This window comes from Pseudochaenichthys georgianus, chromosome 22 (genome assembly GCF_902827115.2).
Source record: "Pseudochaenichthys georgianus chromosome 22, fPseGeo1.2, whole genome shotgun sequence".
NCBI lineage: Eukaryota > Metazoa > Chordata > Actinopteri > Perciformes > Channichthyidae > Pseudochaenichthys > Pseudochaenichthys georgianus.
In genome coordinates this window covers 11,879,916-11,896,950 of record NC_047524.1, presented here as the reverse complement: position 1 = coordinate 11,896,950, position 17,035 = coordinate 11,879,916, and the positions used below count along the sequence as shown (strand labels likewise).

General features: G+C 41.3%; 1 long non-coding RNA gene across 1 annotated transcript; it reads right to left on the bottom strand.

Annotated features, from left to right (window-relative positions):
• Positions 1–9,615: 9,615 nt before the first annotated feature.
• On the bottom strand, positions 9,616–13,653 carry LOC117467537 (uncharacterized). Its single transcript, XR_004554394.2, has 4 exons — positions 13,220–13,653; positions 12,491–12,615; positions 12,257–12,390; positions 9,616–9,758 (listed from the first exon to the last, which is right to left on the bottom strand). It is a non-coding gene; the product is annotated as an uncharacterized lncRNA (long non-coding RNA).
• Positions 13,654–17,035: the final 3,382 nt, after the last annotated feature.

Here is a 17,035-nt window from a genome sequence, read left to right as displayed (position 1 = left end):
ACCTTAATCAGGGGCGGCGCCAGGGGGTATCTAGGAGTTGCTATAGCAACTCCAACAATTGGCCTAGCAACGGCTTAGCAACCCCATTGTTTTGATATGAAAATGTATCATATTTATACACATTCTCGCAGCCTGTGGAAATTGATGTGAGATATTGTACCAAAGAAGTGTGATACATGTAAAAAGGCAGAAAGTCTTGTTGCAATTTCCAGACACTAAAAGAGGTCTGTTGAGTTTCCCTGGTAATTATCAAATAGTAGCAGTTAAGTGAATACTGTTCAAGCAATACCTGTGTTTGTGTTTTATAGTGATTTCTCTGTTTTGATCCTTTCATAAATGTGAGGACTAAAATGGCGAGAGACAAAGGGCTGTAAAAAATAAGTTTTATTGCAGTGGGGGAGGTCGAGGTACGCAGCACAGGGTGAGTGGGTGTGGGGAGAGGAAATTCTGTTTGAGATCTCTGGCAGGCCAGGTTTTAAGGAAATCTATGTATCTTGAATAAGTATATGTGTGAGTTTATACATTCCTGTGTGTTAATAGTTGAAGGAACAAAAGGTACATTTTTCCTCTCCAATATAGAGAGGTTTTTTTATAGATTTCTGAAACAATGTTCCCTTTTTTGTTAGAAATAGATGAGCACAATAGTTTTTTCTTTGACTGTTTACCTGTTTATCAAAAGAGTGTTTTAGGCTGCGGCCCCACGAGGACGAAAACGGCTAAACGCATAGGATTAACGCAAACGCAATCGCAAACGGCTTCCGTCCACATGCAATAATTATCCGGATAGTGTCTGCCCACACGAGACCGCTCCGTTTAGCTTCAACCGCTGGAGAAGCTGCAGTACATATGCAGGAGCCTGTAGGTGGCGCTGTAACTTCCTCCACAAAAGCAGCGAAGAAGAAGGTTGTCATGGTTGCCCTTCTGTTTATTCTCCGCGGTGGGGGCCGAGGGAACCGGGCAGAGTTTTTCGCCAGTCAGCGTGTATTAAAGTTGAAATCTTCCGGACAAAATTATAAAAGTGCCGGTCAAAGGTCTTCTTTGTTATTTATTGAGCTTTAAAACAAATGAATAACGACTCTATATAATATAATGATAAAATACACGGAGCCTCTCTTTTTCCTCCCTCTCTTCGGACAGCGCCAGTGTCTGTCTCATGCAGCAGCTCATCCAGTAATCAGTGACCCGGCTGACTGTAAAAATAAACATATTTATAACTAGTTTAGGGAGTTTGAGAGGTAATTAAAATAGCTAAGGGTGATGATCTGACTTGAAGTGTGTGTTTTGCTGCAGAGGGAGGAGCTGCAGGTGAGCAGAGCTGCGTGTCTCCGTCCTGTCAGATTAGACTTCACTCGCGAGAGAAAGATAAATAATCTGAATTCAGGGTGCAGTTTACTTTGACGTGGGGGTGAGCAGCAGAGGTGGGGAGAGGCGGGGCTATTGCCTCATCATTATTGCTGTAGATGTTGCACAAACAACTGTAGCATGGTCAATAGCGTCCGGAGCACGATAGCAACTCTGCGATCCGCCATTGTTGTTGTTGTTGGTGGCGAAACACTTCAGCACTGGCGCGGGGTAAGCGGAGGTGAGCAGAAGAGGTGGGGAGAGGCGGGGCTATTGCGCAATCACTATCAGTGATCTGAAAATGTCCGTATAGGGCGCACACACGGAGCTGTTTGACCCCCCAGAGAGTGGCGTATGCATTTCTATCCACCTTGGGACCCGTTGTCGTTTCCTCAGTCGTTTCGTGCCATATTCGGTCGTCCTCGTGTGGCCGAACGGTCTATATGACACTAAACAGTAACGCAAACGACCGAATTCGTCCTCGTGGGGCCGCAGCCTTAAGCTATTTGTGAAGAAGGAAGATGCAGAATTAAGGGTGATTTCTGTTTGGAGTGTAAAGATTATCCCTGATAATGTTTTCTGGGTTAAACCATCGATATGTTTTACAAATGGGAGGGACATTTTCCTTGAGTTTTAATGAGGTGCCTTCCCAACACCTGTGGCTTTCAAAGCTGCCAGGCACTGATTTCCCTGTGAGATAGCGTTTTGGTATCTCCCCAATGAAACGCCACCCCTTCTTTGTATTAGGGAAATGTTTTTCTGGTGGTTGGGTCTCTCTTCATGCGCTGACAAGACGATAGGATGTCCGCAGGGCGTGAATAAGGGCGGGAGTACTCCACACATTGCTTATATGACTCTTTGAATTGTATAAGTAATGTATTATATTATATCGTATTGCATTATTATTACTACTTTGTTTAATTAAAACGGATTATTGTTTAACTGGTATCCTGGTGTCTTCTAATTCCTTCCCTGTTATGATTTCAAGCAGGACTCGTCAAAACAACACGCGGTGAGGAGTTGGGTTGTAAACACCCCTACCTCGCAACAAGCCCGAGAATGTATATAAATATGATACATTTTCGCGGGATCTATCAGGGGCGGGTCGTTGTAATTTACTGCGTGAACTGTTACTTGGCTAATTCTCAGTAGATCGAAAATGGAAACATTTCTCACAGTCACAAGTCAGCGTAAACGACCGCGTTCTCCAACGGAGCCGGTCCAGCTGAACAACCCTGCTATCCACAAGGATCCCGATGTTCACTATGAAAACCGGGAGGATTGGGACCACGAAGAACAGGTGCCCCCGCCAACTGACCCGCTGCCCCCGCAGCAGCAGGACCAGCTAGCTGCTACCACGAGCTGCAGTGGAAGCGCTGCTCCTCTTGATCCATTGCCCTCATTTCCTCCACCCTGCTCTCTGCAGAGCTCCACTCCAGAATATACAAATTCTGCTAGTCAGTGATTCTCAGACACAGCGTCTCACCATTTGAGCATCTCGGCAGAAATGAGCAGTCACTCCTCTCAGTTACAAATGGTCATTTTAAATGAATCAAGAATGTGTTGTATTTTCCGACATGGCGCATTGTTCGAGGCGTGCTGACAGTGAGATCTAACACGGGGAATTGTGAATGAGGAGAAGAGAACTGAGAATGAGGAGGAGGAGGAGGAGGAGGAGGAGGAGGAGGAGGAGGAGGAGGAGGAGGAGGAGGAGGAGGAGGAGGAGGAGGAGGAGAGTCACAGAATGGCCAGAGAGGAGAAAAAGTGCGTTATTTAGGCAATGTTGTTGGTGGGAGTTAGGGAGAGACCGCCCCTTCCAGGTGTGTATGTGTGTGCGTTGTCCGGTGTGTGTCACGTGAAAGTCATGAGTGTTACACTATTGATTGGTTGGTTCTGTAAATAAAGAGAAAGTTTTCGGCATTGAAGGCTTGAGTGATCTTGAATAGCGGTGAACGCTACAATATGAACAGGCTCGTGCTTGGCCCACTGGTATTGTTTGTTTATTTTGAAAATTAACTAGCAACGCCGTGCTGTCATATAGCAACTGCTAAGCTACTGCAGCAAAAGAATCCTGGCGCCGCCCATGACCTTAATCTATGAATTACACTGTGGCACCAGGGAGAGGACGACGTGTTGTGTTGTGTGCTTCTACATAGGGGCCTGAATTAAACATTTACCACAGGGGGGACTCGGGGGCTGCTGCTTTGAAGAGTGGGGCTGCAGTCGGATAGTTTAAAAATCAGCTCCTAAATTCTAACCCTATCGTCTATTCCTTGACCTCTGAGTGAAACGTCACGGGGTTAAGGGATAGTGGATAGGAGAATTCAAAAGGACTTAGGAGAAGAGACTGCGGTACTTTAGAGAATCCGAATGCACTTTCACTATCCGACGTGTTTATGATGCGCCAGCGGACGTCATTGTGTGCGTCTGCTGCTGTGGGGAAACTATGGAAACCACAGTTTTCTATACAGCGGACTACAACATGGATGTTTAATAAGAACGAGGGACTGCTGTGAACTCATCTAGAGACTCTGCTCCGTGCTCTGATGCTGCTGCTTTGCTTTATGAACGTGGACAACAGAGAAACATATTCTTCAGGACCAAATTTGGAATTGAAATAAAAAAGGAAAGTGAAACTTATGCTCGTCACCCTCTCCCTCCGGTCCACATTAATACAAATGATCCCAATACGTATGATTGTATGAACTAAAGATCTTAAAATCAATACAGATGTATTTATTATAAACGTTAGTCCTTAACATCTATCACTGTGTATATCACCATTCAAACATCTTTTAAAAGTTGAACAAACCCCACACAGCTCAGTAAAGACTGAAATGTTGACTTTATTTGATAATTTCAGTGAAAACTAACGTTCATATTTCTCTTTTTGATTATAATACTGATGAACGTTCAAAACAAAGCACTTTGGCAACTTACCACCTATGTTTTAAAAGCCTTAATAAGCACCGTAACTTTCATGATATAATTTCTCGGTCATAATCGGTTGTTTCCGTGAACGGCCGACTGTTGCGTGACGGCAAATGCTGCGGCTGCAAGGCATTGTGGGGCAGCATTTTCGCTTCTCCTGTCGGTTAGGGAGGTCCAGTGGTTCCTAAGCTAAAGGAGGTTATAAAGGAAGTTTGAAACCTCCTTTCCTATCATTCTCATCATTCTAGAGAATTCGAACGGCACTTATCATGGCTGCCACTGAGGGACTTCCGGGTCATTTCACTCCTTTAGGAAGGTTCCTAAGCTAAATGGACTATTCGACTTCAGCCGAATAGTCCATTTAGGTGGTAAGTTGCCAAAGTGCTTTGTTTTGAACGTTCATCAGTATTATAATCAAAAAGAGAAATATGAACGTTAGTTTTCACTGAAATTATCAAATAAAGTCAACATTTCAGTCTTTACTGAGCTGTGTGGGGTTTGTTCAACTTTTAAAAGATGTTTGAATGGTGATATACACAGTGATAGATGTTAAGGACTAACGTTTATAATAAATACATCTGTATTGATTTTAAGATCTTTAGTTCATACAATCATACGTATTGGGATCATTTATATTAATGTGGACCGGAGGGAGAGGGTGACGAGCATAAGTTTCACTTTCCTTTTTTATTTCAATTCCAACTTTGGTCATGAAGAATATGTTTCTCTGTTGTCCACCGTTCATAAAGCAAAGCAGCATCAGAGCACGGTGCAGAGTCTCTAGATGAGTTTACAGTAGTCCGTGGTTCTTATTATACATCCATGTTGTAGTCCGCTGTATAGAAAACTGTGGTTTCCATAGTTTCCCCACAGCAGCAGACGCACATTCAGGACGTCCGCTGGCGCATCATAAACACGTCGGATAGTGAAAGTGCATTCGGATTCTCTAAAGTCCCGCAGTCTCTTCTCCTAAGTCCTTTTGAATTCTCCTATCCACTATCCCTTAACCCCGTGACGTTTCACTCAGAGGTCAAGGAATAGACGATAGGTATGGAGTTAGATTTGGGTCAATATTCTAGCGCGTAAAACAAGCTACTCACGAGCGGAAAATGTGCTTTTACACGCGCATAAAATGACCCTCGCGCGCAGATTAAACCTCCGCGAGCGGCTCTGCGCCCGCGAGTGGCTCTGCGCTCGCTCGTGAGAGAGACAGCCTTCTTGCTCGCTCGCGGGAGTGTCAGCCTCGCGGAGTCTGTCTACGCGCGCGTGAAAAGTTTCTGGGATTTTGGAGCGGAGCCACTGGACTTTGATTGACAGCTGCAAGAAAACCCGAAGTTGCCAGGTTTGATAAATGCCTGCACTACCAAGAGCCGAGGAGTGACGGCAGCAAAATCAGTTGGACGAGATTGAATGGTAAAATTGTCCATAAAAAACTATTATATTCGTAAAGTGTACAGCTAATATATATATATATATATAAAAATGTATTTTATATAAAACAATATATTTTTGAGTGGGCTGTATCTGTCGAAAATTGCTAGCTACTGTCTGCTGTACACTCTTAGAAGGGATGTGTCAAATATGACACAACATGTGTTGAATTTCAACACACCTACAGAGTGTGCTCAGGGACAACACGTGTTGTGTTTATTTATGTGTAAATCATTTTTACACACAAAATGTGTTACATGCCCCTAACACACAATGTGCACATTTTACACATTGTGTGTCATAAATGTGTAACCAAGATGACACACTCATTTGTTATTTCTGCACATTTTGTGTTATATTTCTTTAACCAGAATTAACATTTGATTGTGTTATATCTGCACATTGTGTGTCAATGACGATTACTGGAAGTACCAGGTGGTGGATATGGTTTTTATTCAAAAAAATTTAATGCAAGAATAAATTCATTGGACATTTATTTACAAGGATTTCATTAGCACAATATGTCATTAAGAAAATAATTGTTAACATTTAAAAACATTAATATTTTTCTAATTCATCAAATGTTGACAGAATAGATCATTCATAAAATCACACCTAAAAAAACCTTATACCTTGGTTAAAACAAACTTAATCTTCAGCAAACTATTGTTGTAAATGACTTTCAGCTGAGGGAATATAGTGATGAGACTCTTCACAAGGACCACCTTTTCAATGTTGGATGGATAATTAAGGATTAAAATGAATGACAAGTGAGCTATTTATTTTTTATTTTTCAAAAAGAATACAAAAAGTTCTAGCATACAAATATTACAAATGCGTGATAATAAAGCAATTGGTTATAAAGAATGTCCTTTTGTATCAAGCAAATAATTTTTTACAACCAATATATCACTTAAATGCAACACTTATATATACACATATGGACAACTTTACCATTCAATCTCGTCCAACTGATTTTGCTGCCGTCACTCCTCGGCTCTTGGTAGTTCAGGCATTTATCAAACCTGGCAACCCCGGGTTTCCTTGCAGCTGTCAATCAAAGTCCAGTGGCTCCGCCCCAAAGTGCCAGAAACTTTTCACGCGCGCATAGACAGACTCCGCGTATCGAAAGCCTAAAGTGCCACTATTCGCCCGTTTAAAACGCGCGTTTTTCGTAAAAAACGCCCGTTTTTCGCGCGTAAAACGCCCGTTTTTGACGCGTATAAAACGCGCGTTTTTTTAATATGATAATGAGCCCCTCCTTCTGATTTCCATAGCCACTAAGTTTAAAGTGTCTTTAACCAATCAGTGAAGAGTAAAGCCAGACCAAAGCAATCTGTAGTTGAAAAGTTCTTGACATTTTTAGGCTTTGCTGTAAATTGTATATTATTCCAGATTCAGGGATGAAACTAATTTTCCTTTGAATATAATCAATAAATCAAACAATATAAAATATATATATAAAAAATACAATTGCCTTACCCTTTTCCTTAACCCTATGGAGTATAAGGATATTTTCTCGATATGTAGACGTCTCCTTAAATCACCTTTTAAATGTACTTATAACATGGCACCCCATATGTTACTTATCAAAATATTCAGGACACTCTCTGGTCTTGCTAGAGATGCAAGTCACTCACCTTAGAGCACTGTCTTATGAGATACTTAGCTGAAAATGAGAAATCCGATTTTTGGAAAACCTGAAAACCATAGGTGAAAACACATTTACTCATCTCATCTATTTTTTGGGGCGTTTTAGATTTGGTTTACAAAAGTAGTGAAATAATATGAATTACACTATAGGCCTATATAGATTAAATGAAATGTTATTCATGTGTAAAATAGTTCCATCCCTCTGCTTTCACCACAGAAAAGTTACATCAGAACTGATTCATCACTTCATATTCCACACCAAGGTTCATGTGATGTGTACAAATACAAATTGAGCATTAGACCTTTTTTTTTTTCAACCAACAATTTATGTTAACATAAGAAACTGTAAAATCTCAATATTTACAATATCAGAACTTTTTCAACCAACTATTCATTATAAATGTAAAGACAGGGGGAGCAGTGTCATGGTCTTTGTCTGTCTTCCAGGACAGGGGGTCTGGCTGCTGTGTAGGTGATGGTGCATGGGCTGCTGGTGGCTGTGTCGGAGGGAGGTAGGTAGGTGTGATTGTCCCAGGTTGATGCTGGTGGCCATGTGGGAGGTACGTCTGCTAGGCGAGACTTCTTTGCTGGCTGGGTTGATCGTGATGGCTGTGGTGGAGGCCTTTGTACCGAGGTGTATCTTAATCTTGTGGCAGATGGAGGCCACTGTAGTGATGATGGTCCTCTGGTCCTTGGTGGTGAAGGCCTTTGAGCCACGGTAGATCTTGACCTGGGGGCAGGGACAGATGGAGGTTCTTGCTGCTAGGCCCAGAAAGCTGTGAAATCTGAAAAAAATATATAGGACAATAATTACTACTAAGTTTGTTAAAATAAAGTTCAAGTGGAATGTTTCTCAAGCATAACTCAAAATAAAATTCTCTCTCTCTCTCTGGAGGAGGAGGAGGAGGAGGAGGAGAAAACAACTTACTCTCGCACAAACTGTGCAACTACCTATAGTATTCTTGTAGAGAATTGAAAACAAATGCCTTAGTCCAGCTCATGGACTAAGACTAAGGAGGAGGAGGAGGAGGAGGAGGAGGAGGAGGAGGAGGAGGAGGAGGAGGAGGAGGAGGAGGAGGAGGAGGAGGAGAGTCACAGAATGGCCAGAGAGGAGAAAAAGTGCGTTATTTAGGCAATGTTGTTGGTGGGAGTTAGGGAGAGACCGCCCCTTCCAGGTGTGTATGTGTGTGCGTTGTCCGGTGTGTGTCACGTGAAAGTCATGAGTGTTACACTATTGATTGGTTGGTTCTGTAAATAAAGAGAAAGTTTTCGGCATTGAAGGCTTGAGTGATCTTGAATAGCGGTGAACGCTACAATATGAACAGGCTCGTGCTTGGCCCACTGGTATTGTTTGTTTATTTTGAAAATTAACTAGCAACGCCGTGCTGTCATATAGCAACTGCTAAGCTACTGCAGCAAAAGAATCCTGGCGCCGCCCATGACCTTAATCTATGAATTACACTGTGGCACCAGGGAGAGGACGACGTGTTGTGTTGTGTGCTTCTACATAGGGGCCTGAATTAAACATTTACCACAGGGGGGACTCGGGGGCTGCTGCTTTGAAGAGTGGGGCTGCAGTCGGATAGTTTAAAAATCAGCTCCTAAATTCTAACCCTATCGTCTATTCCTTGACCTCTGAGTGAAACGTCACGGGGTTAAGGGATAGTGGATAGGAGAATTCAAAAGGACTTAGGAGAAGAGACTGCGGTACTTTAGAGAATCCGAATGCACTTTCACTATCCGACGTGTTTATGATGCGCCAGCGGACGTCATTGTGTGCGTCTGCTGCTGTGGGGAAACTATGGAAACCACAGTTTTCTATACAGCGGACTACAACATGGATGTTTAATAAGAACGAGGGACTGCTGTGAACTCATCTAGAGACTCTGCTCCGTGCTCTGATGCTGCTGCTTTGCTTTATGAACGTGGACAACAGAGAAACATATTCTTCAGGACCAAATTTGGAATTGAAATAAAAAAGGAAAGTGAAACTTATGCTCGTCACCCTCTCCCTCCGGTCCACATTAATACAAATGATCCCAATACGTATGATTGTATGAACTAAAGATCTTAAAATCAATACAGATGTATTTATTATAAACGTTAGTCCTTAACATCTATCACTGTGTATATCACCATTCAAACATCTTTTAAAAGTTGAACAAACCCCACACAGCTCAGTAAAGACTGAAATGTTGACTTTATTTGATAATTTCAGTGAAAACTAACGTTCATATTTCTCTTTTTGATTATAATACTGATGAACGTTCAAAACAAAGCACTTTGGCAACTTACCACCTATGTTTTAAAAGCCTTAATAGTGTGTGAGAGATAGAAAGATCTTGACCTGGGGGCAGGGACAGATGGAGGTTCTTGCTGCTAGGCCCAGAAAGCTGTGAAATCTGAAAAAAATATATAGGACAATAATTACTACTAAGTTTGTTAAAATAAAGTTCAAGTGGAATGTTTCTCAAGCATAACTCAAAATAAAATTCTCTCTCTCTCTCTGGAGGAGGAGGAGGAGGAGGAGGAGGAGGAGGAGGAGGAGGAGGAGGAGGAGGAGGAGGAGGAGGAGGAGAAAACAACTTACTCTCGCACAAACTGTGCAACTACCTATAGTATTCTTGTAGAGAATTGAAAACAAATGCCTTAGTCCAGCTCATGGACTAAGACTAAGGAGGAGGAGGAGGAGGAGGAGGAGGAGGAGGAGGAGGAGGAGGAGGAGGAGGAGGAGGAGGAGGAGGAGGAGGAGGAGGAGAGGAGGAGGAGGAGGAGGAGGAGGAGGAGGAGGAGGAGGAGCAGCGTGTGAGAGATAGAAAGAGACGTTGGCCCAATCCCAAACCACTCCCTCGACCCTACCCCTCCGTGACGGAGTGAACTCCGTCTGTAGCCACACTCGCAGCTCAACGAAGCTCCCTCCTGTCAGATGGAGGGAGCAAGCAGCAAGCTTTGGGACGGCCTCCCCTCTCCGGCACAAACAGGAAGTGCCGTAACTGTATGTAACAACGGTTTCAAATCAGCATCTCTTAGACAAAAAGTTTAAATGAATAACTCAAATAAAACTCCAAACATCTTTCATTGTGTTTCAAAGCTCTTTTAGTTTTAAACCTGATGTTTATAAGCTTCTTAGTTTTTGCAACGGTCTGTAAATATACACAACTTTATAATAAAATGCACACATTTACCATTGTCTAGACTAAACACAGGTTTGATCTTAAGTTAAAAACATATGAGGTTATCATGAGGTTGTTAACATCGCAGTTTATCAGTGGATGTTTGCTGGAACTACTTGTAAACAGCTTGTTTCCTGAGGACACACACAGCGTGACTCCGGTCAGTTAGAGACCGGTCTCAAGTCAGCACCGCTGCAGACTCGCTGTTTGAGGGCTTGAGAGCCCACTCCCCCTCCACACTCGTTGGTTTGGAACAGCCCTCAATATGGCGGACCCTCCGCGTGAACGTGCAAACGGAGGGGTAGGGGGCGGTTTGGGAATGGGCCGTTGTTAGTATTTGGTGCTAGCTCGGAGCTAACGGAGATTAGAAGTAGGGATGCCAGCGATTATTCGAATATTCGTTACAGTCTCCATAATCGAATATTATTTTTAAAAATCGATTTGATTTATATATATATATATATATTTTTTTTTTTCTGGCTTAGTTTCAACCAAAAAAAAAAAAAAAAATATATATATATATATATATATATATATGCTAATAATAGTAATAGTATTAATAATTGTAAATGGCCATTGGTCACACCACCAGTTTGTTTTACTGTAAACTTGGAGGAAGCCTGCGTGCAGAGCAGCCTGCTGCTGCAGCAGCTACACACCGCCCCCACCCCCCCTCTCCCTCACACGTGCGACTAAAGATGAACAAAGCGGCAGGTAAAAAGAGTTCCTCCTCGTGGAACTACTTCGAACTTACAAGTCCAAAGGAAGTTAAATGCAAGCTCTGCGAAAAGACGTTGGTCTATCACAGCTCAACCTCAACAATGCGTTCGCATTTGAGTGCGAAGCACGCCAAAGAGGTTACAGAGAAAGACGCAGCAGCCGGCCATTACCAACTTCACTTCAAGGCCACGTCGTTGTGATGACATGCTTGTTTGTTGTTTGTACTGTTAAACATGTTACAGTAAAGAAAACAACGGAATTCCTTTTGTCTGAGTTTTTTTTTTTTCTTCTCCCGCGCGGGGGGGGGGGGGGGGGGGGGGTCGAATAATCGATTATTATTCGCCAGGGCTGCCGAATAATCGATTTTGATCATGGTCAGTTTCTGGCAACCCGAATTAGAAGCCGTTTCAACAATAAGGAGAGGGAGAGCTCTCTCCTGTGGGACTGAGAGAGATAACGTCAGCTCAGGGAGATTTGGTCATCATTTCCATCTATGTAATATTAGTTGTATATAAAATTAGTTAATAAATCATTCCACTGTGTGCAATAGGTCAGTACAAAATAAAAAACACAATTTGAAAGGGGAGTGATTAGTAAAATATGCATAAATAAAAGAAAGAATGCAGAATAGGTAAGATAAAGATAGGAGAGAGGAGTTGATCAAATATGTGTTATTGCTTGTGAGCATATTCTAATGGATTTTGATGATTGAAATATATATACTAGTACCCCCCCTAGAGGATGTGAGGTCATCACAAATAAAACAGGTTCACATGGATAGGATACTAGATAAGTGTGCACACTGATTATATACACTACACATTTTTCTTGGATTTGTTAACACTATAGTCCCTAATATATTTGTAGAAAGGCAGGAAATGGAATTAAATTGAGAAAATGTTTCATTGCCCCCTGTTCTGTGTCCCCCCCCCCCCCCCCCACTTATCAAACCAAAGTTACACCTTTACACCCACACAATGCAAGTACACTATTACTGTAATATTTACCTATCTTCAAATGGATCCTTGTTGCTGTATTCTTCTTCTTCAGGAGAGTCGAAGCCTCCAGGTTCTGATGCTCCATCTCCACTGCTGCTAGTGTTACAAGTCCGCTGTGCAGAGCTGGTAATCAGATAATAAGCCTGTTGATCAGGAGAAAAGAATGAAGCAGAGGGATAGTTGCTGCCGTCTGTGTGGTCGTTCTAGCCAGAATGTATTAAACAAATTAATAAATTCACTTACAAATTATATCTGTTTTCTCTATTTATCTAATCATTCTTTGTGTAACCGGTCTGGATTGACGCCACATGTATCTCTGCGTTGTGTCGAATGAAAACGACTTCCTTCGTGCCAACCAGGTTTATTATCTGTGCAAACAGAATATAATGACAGCAGGAAATGGCTTCACCAGCTTTCTACCTCAATACTTCGCCTCAGTGAGGCCTGACGCTAACTGAGAATGTAAACATACATTTAGCATATCAAAATAACCGTATGACATATTTGTCTCTAATCAAAAATGGACATAAATCCACATGCCATATTATGACTTTCATGAAGGATTAAAGCCTTTTTCATTTACAGTATATAATACAGCGATTACAGATAACACACCCTCCGGTTGACTGTAGTCACTTTAACATGGCTATGTTGTACAGGCACACCATTAGCATAGCATTAGCGCTTTAGCATTTAAATAATATGAACAATTATGACCTCAGACCAGCATTTCACATATTTATACAAACAGAATAAACTTTAAATGTAAGCCAGACTAGTGCACGGGAGTCATACACATGGTAACATGTTTAATTATTCAGGGGGCAACAGCCTGTGCTAAAGAAGCTAGCGGACGCCATTAGCCACACGCTAGTGGCGTAGCTCACAGAATGACATTAAACTACACATAAAACAGTTTCAAACACACTTCTTAGATCGAAATATAACATAATCGGTGTCCACACTACTAACCTGTTGAACAGGAGAAATGAATGAAGCAGAGGGAACGTTGCTGCCATGTGTCTGGTCGTTCCATGGATATATAATCGTTCTTCTTGTTCTTGTTCTTGTTCTTCTTCTTCTTCTTCTTCTTCTTCTTCTTCTTCTTCTTCTTCTTCTTCTTCTTCTTCTTCTTCTTCTTCTTCTTCTTCTTGTTGTTCTTCTTCTTCTTCTTCTTGTTCTTCTTCTTCTTCTTCTTCTTCTTCTCTCGGTTTTTTGGCGGATTGCAAACAACTTTAAGGTGCATACCGCCCCCTACTGTACAAGAGCGTGTATCAACATATCATCCTATCAGCACTTGTGGAATTATACCACTGTGTTTACGTTGTTTTAAATTCTTCCAATCAATCCTTTTTCACTCAAATACTTAAGAATGGCCTTCCTGGTAGCTTTTACCCCCTCACCTTCTGTTCCCAGTATCCCCATCAGGCTCCACTCCCTTCCTGCCTCTCTGACCCTGTCTCTTAGTTTTTCCCTCTCTGTTTTGTACATGTTGCAGTGTAATATGATATGTTCCACATTTTCTTTAAATCCACAGTTCCTATGACATAGAGTAACATTCAATGCTGTGTGATCCAGTCTGAGTCTAGCTATCATGATTTCCTAGATTAAGTTCTATGAGTAATTCTTCTCTGACAGTTGTTGTTGACTGTATACTTTTTAAAATGGATAATGAATCTGTGCATATCACTACCCTATCTGGTCTGACCTCTTCAACCCACTGTAATCCTATTATTACAGCCAGCATTTCTGTTGCACACTGAGTGATAATTGATCTGACGTTCTTCTTGAAATCAATATTTTAAAGTCTGGGATATATATACCAACTCCAACACACTCTTGTTCTTAGAACCATCTGTGTATATTTTGAGGTAATTGTGATAATTATTGACTTAATTGCACCTATACACAACCGTATCGCTTTATATTGTAATCTATAAATATTTAGTAATGACGTTTTTGCTGCTGCTGCATATATTATACACCCGTAATCCAGAGTTGTCCTCATAATTGCCCTATAGATGTCAATTAGTGCCTGTTTGTCTGCCCCCCAGTCTCATCCAGCCACTGCTCTTAATAAGTTCAAAACTTTTTGGGATTTTGTTTCCAAATGTTTAATATGGGTTTTCCATGACTAAATTTACTATCTAACCATAGCCCCAGATATTGAAATGCATTGACCTCATTCATCGGCTTTCCATATACTGTAAGCTTCTCAGTCTCCATCTTGCGTTTATTTGTAAATGTCATGAAGCAAGATGTGCTTGCTGACAGTTTGAAACCCCAGTTGTATGACCACTTCTGGAACATTTATTCCCCTTATCCATATGTCCCCGTCATCTACAACGCAGGTTTGATGCATCCGTCCAACTTAGTCAATATGTCATTTATCATAATGTTAAATAATATCACGCTGATTGAACTCCCTTGGGGAATACCATTTTCTATTTTCTATTCCTGTCTGAGCCATGATCCTGTTACTGTCACTGTTACTGTCACCTGTCACTTAATTTGATGAGTAACCCATCCCTCCACATAGAGTCATAAGCCTTTTCAATGTCAAAATATACTATTGCCATAACCTCTTTCATTTTCAGTGTCTTCACACTGTATTCCCACCTCATTGATCACTCTAACCAAAGCATTGTGGATCTTCCTTTGCGAAAACCAGTCTGGAAATTACTCAGCAACCCTCTTTGTTCTAAGACATGGCTATATGTCATCTTCTCCATCCATTTACACAAGTGTGATGTTAATGCTATGTCTGTAGTTACTGAATACCTTGTTTTGTTCTTTAATAGCTCTGCTACATTCCTCATTCCACCACGGCACCACTTTCGTCCTACCCTCTGTTGTTCTTTTTGGTATAGTTTTATTTGCTGCTTCTTTAATGTGCATTGTGATTTGATTTGAGCACTCCTCTATACTTCCTTCTAATGCTAACAATTGTGCTGACTCCTTACAGAAAATTCTACATTTCTCCCAGTCTGCTTTACCAAAGCACCACCTGGAAAATATACTCACTTCCTATTTGTGTTGATGATAGAGAAAACTGGGTAATGATCTAACATAGCAACAGAGTAATTATGTCGTTGAAAATCTTAGGTCCAGCATCCAACAGTGAATATAAATATAACATCTAAGTGTTAATGATTGTCAGTAGAGATGGGATGGCAGAAGGTGCTATATATATATAATTCCAAAACTGGTAAAGACCTTTCAAATGTAGCAATAATAGTCATATAAGAAAAGTATTGATCTAATAACAGAGATTTATTCTTGAATCAACTTGTTCATGTAATTTTATTTCATTTGAAATAAAATGAAACATTCACAGTTAATGTAATTAGATTATACATTATTAATGCCATATATTTTTGCATACATTCACTGTAAATATTTATTCAGTATGATAGCTGTCTAACAGAAGTTAAATCAATTTCTCACTTATTCTGACAATCTACTTAACCCAAAATAAAAGAACCCAATAAAAAGAGTTGTTAAATAATAGAGAAGTCACGTTGTAATAACAATAACTAACTAACTAATCTCTCTCGTTCAGATTAATATTGTCGGGTGTTCTTTTTCTGCTTTGCCAAAGGCCACTGTGTCAAGTGTCCCATTTGGGTTGCCGTATGTAGCAGACCATCTCGCACATAGGCAGTACAGATCGGGCAGTTCGGTAGTGACAGAGGTAATCGTCGTAACCAGCAGACTTCATCCGCCTCCAGTCTTTGACACATGGAAAACAAGCACATGTGATACTGGTAAGGATAAACTAATGTATATATATATTAATATAATACCGAAACGTTAACGCTTGTCTGAGTATATCTTCCGTTGACTCTGGCTGTGGGTCTTACCGGCTGTTGATAGCCCTTATAAGCAGAGTTGGGTGTAACGCGTTACTTTGTAACGCGTTACTGTAATAATATTACTTTGTCGGTAACGGAGTAGTGTAACGCGCTACTTTTATAATCCAGTAATCACACTACAGTTACTAACATTGCCCCGACACGCGTTACTTCGTTACTTTCTAAAATCAGTCATAATCAAACCTCAACAAACACCTGCAAAGAACACATGCTAGGTGAAGCTAACGCACATAGCTGTTGTTTATTTATATCACACACGTAGTTCTTCTTCTCTGTTTTCCGGTTGTTGCTTGTTTTGAATGACGAATACACACTACCGCTGCCTGCTGGTAAGGAGAGTTATTGCCACTCACGCATGCGCAGTTCGTACGTGCTCGGCTGAAGTCTGGCTCCAGTGCAACACATGGCCAACACGCAGGAGAACACGCTGACGCAACAGCGTGAGCAGAGATAGACTGCGCAAAATATACAGATAGCAGGAGACAGAGGACAGCCACGGTCAGATAGCAGGAGACAGAGGAGGACTGCCATGGTCAGATAGGAAAACATTCAGGAGCTATCTGGATCAGTCTTATGCGACAATGGAAACTGAACTAAAGAGAACATTTGAAACTTTAGCAGTCTGCGTGATCTGCCTGTAGGGAGGGGCGGGCCGGCCCTGCGAGTAAAGTAACGAGTAAAGTAACAAATTACTTTATGTAGATAGTAACGAAGTAGTGTAATACATTACTTTTTTTTAAAGTAATATGTAATATGTAATATATTACTTTTTTTTAGTAACGACCCCATCTCTGCTTATAAGCTAACGCTAGCATGCTTTATTCAGACATTAGCTTTAGCCTTTAGCCCGCTTTGAGTTATGGGTGGCTAACGTTACTACAGTCCGGTAGCTCAGTTAAGAAAATGTAACGTT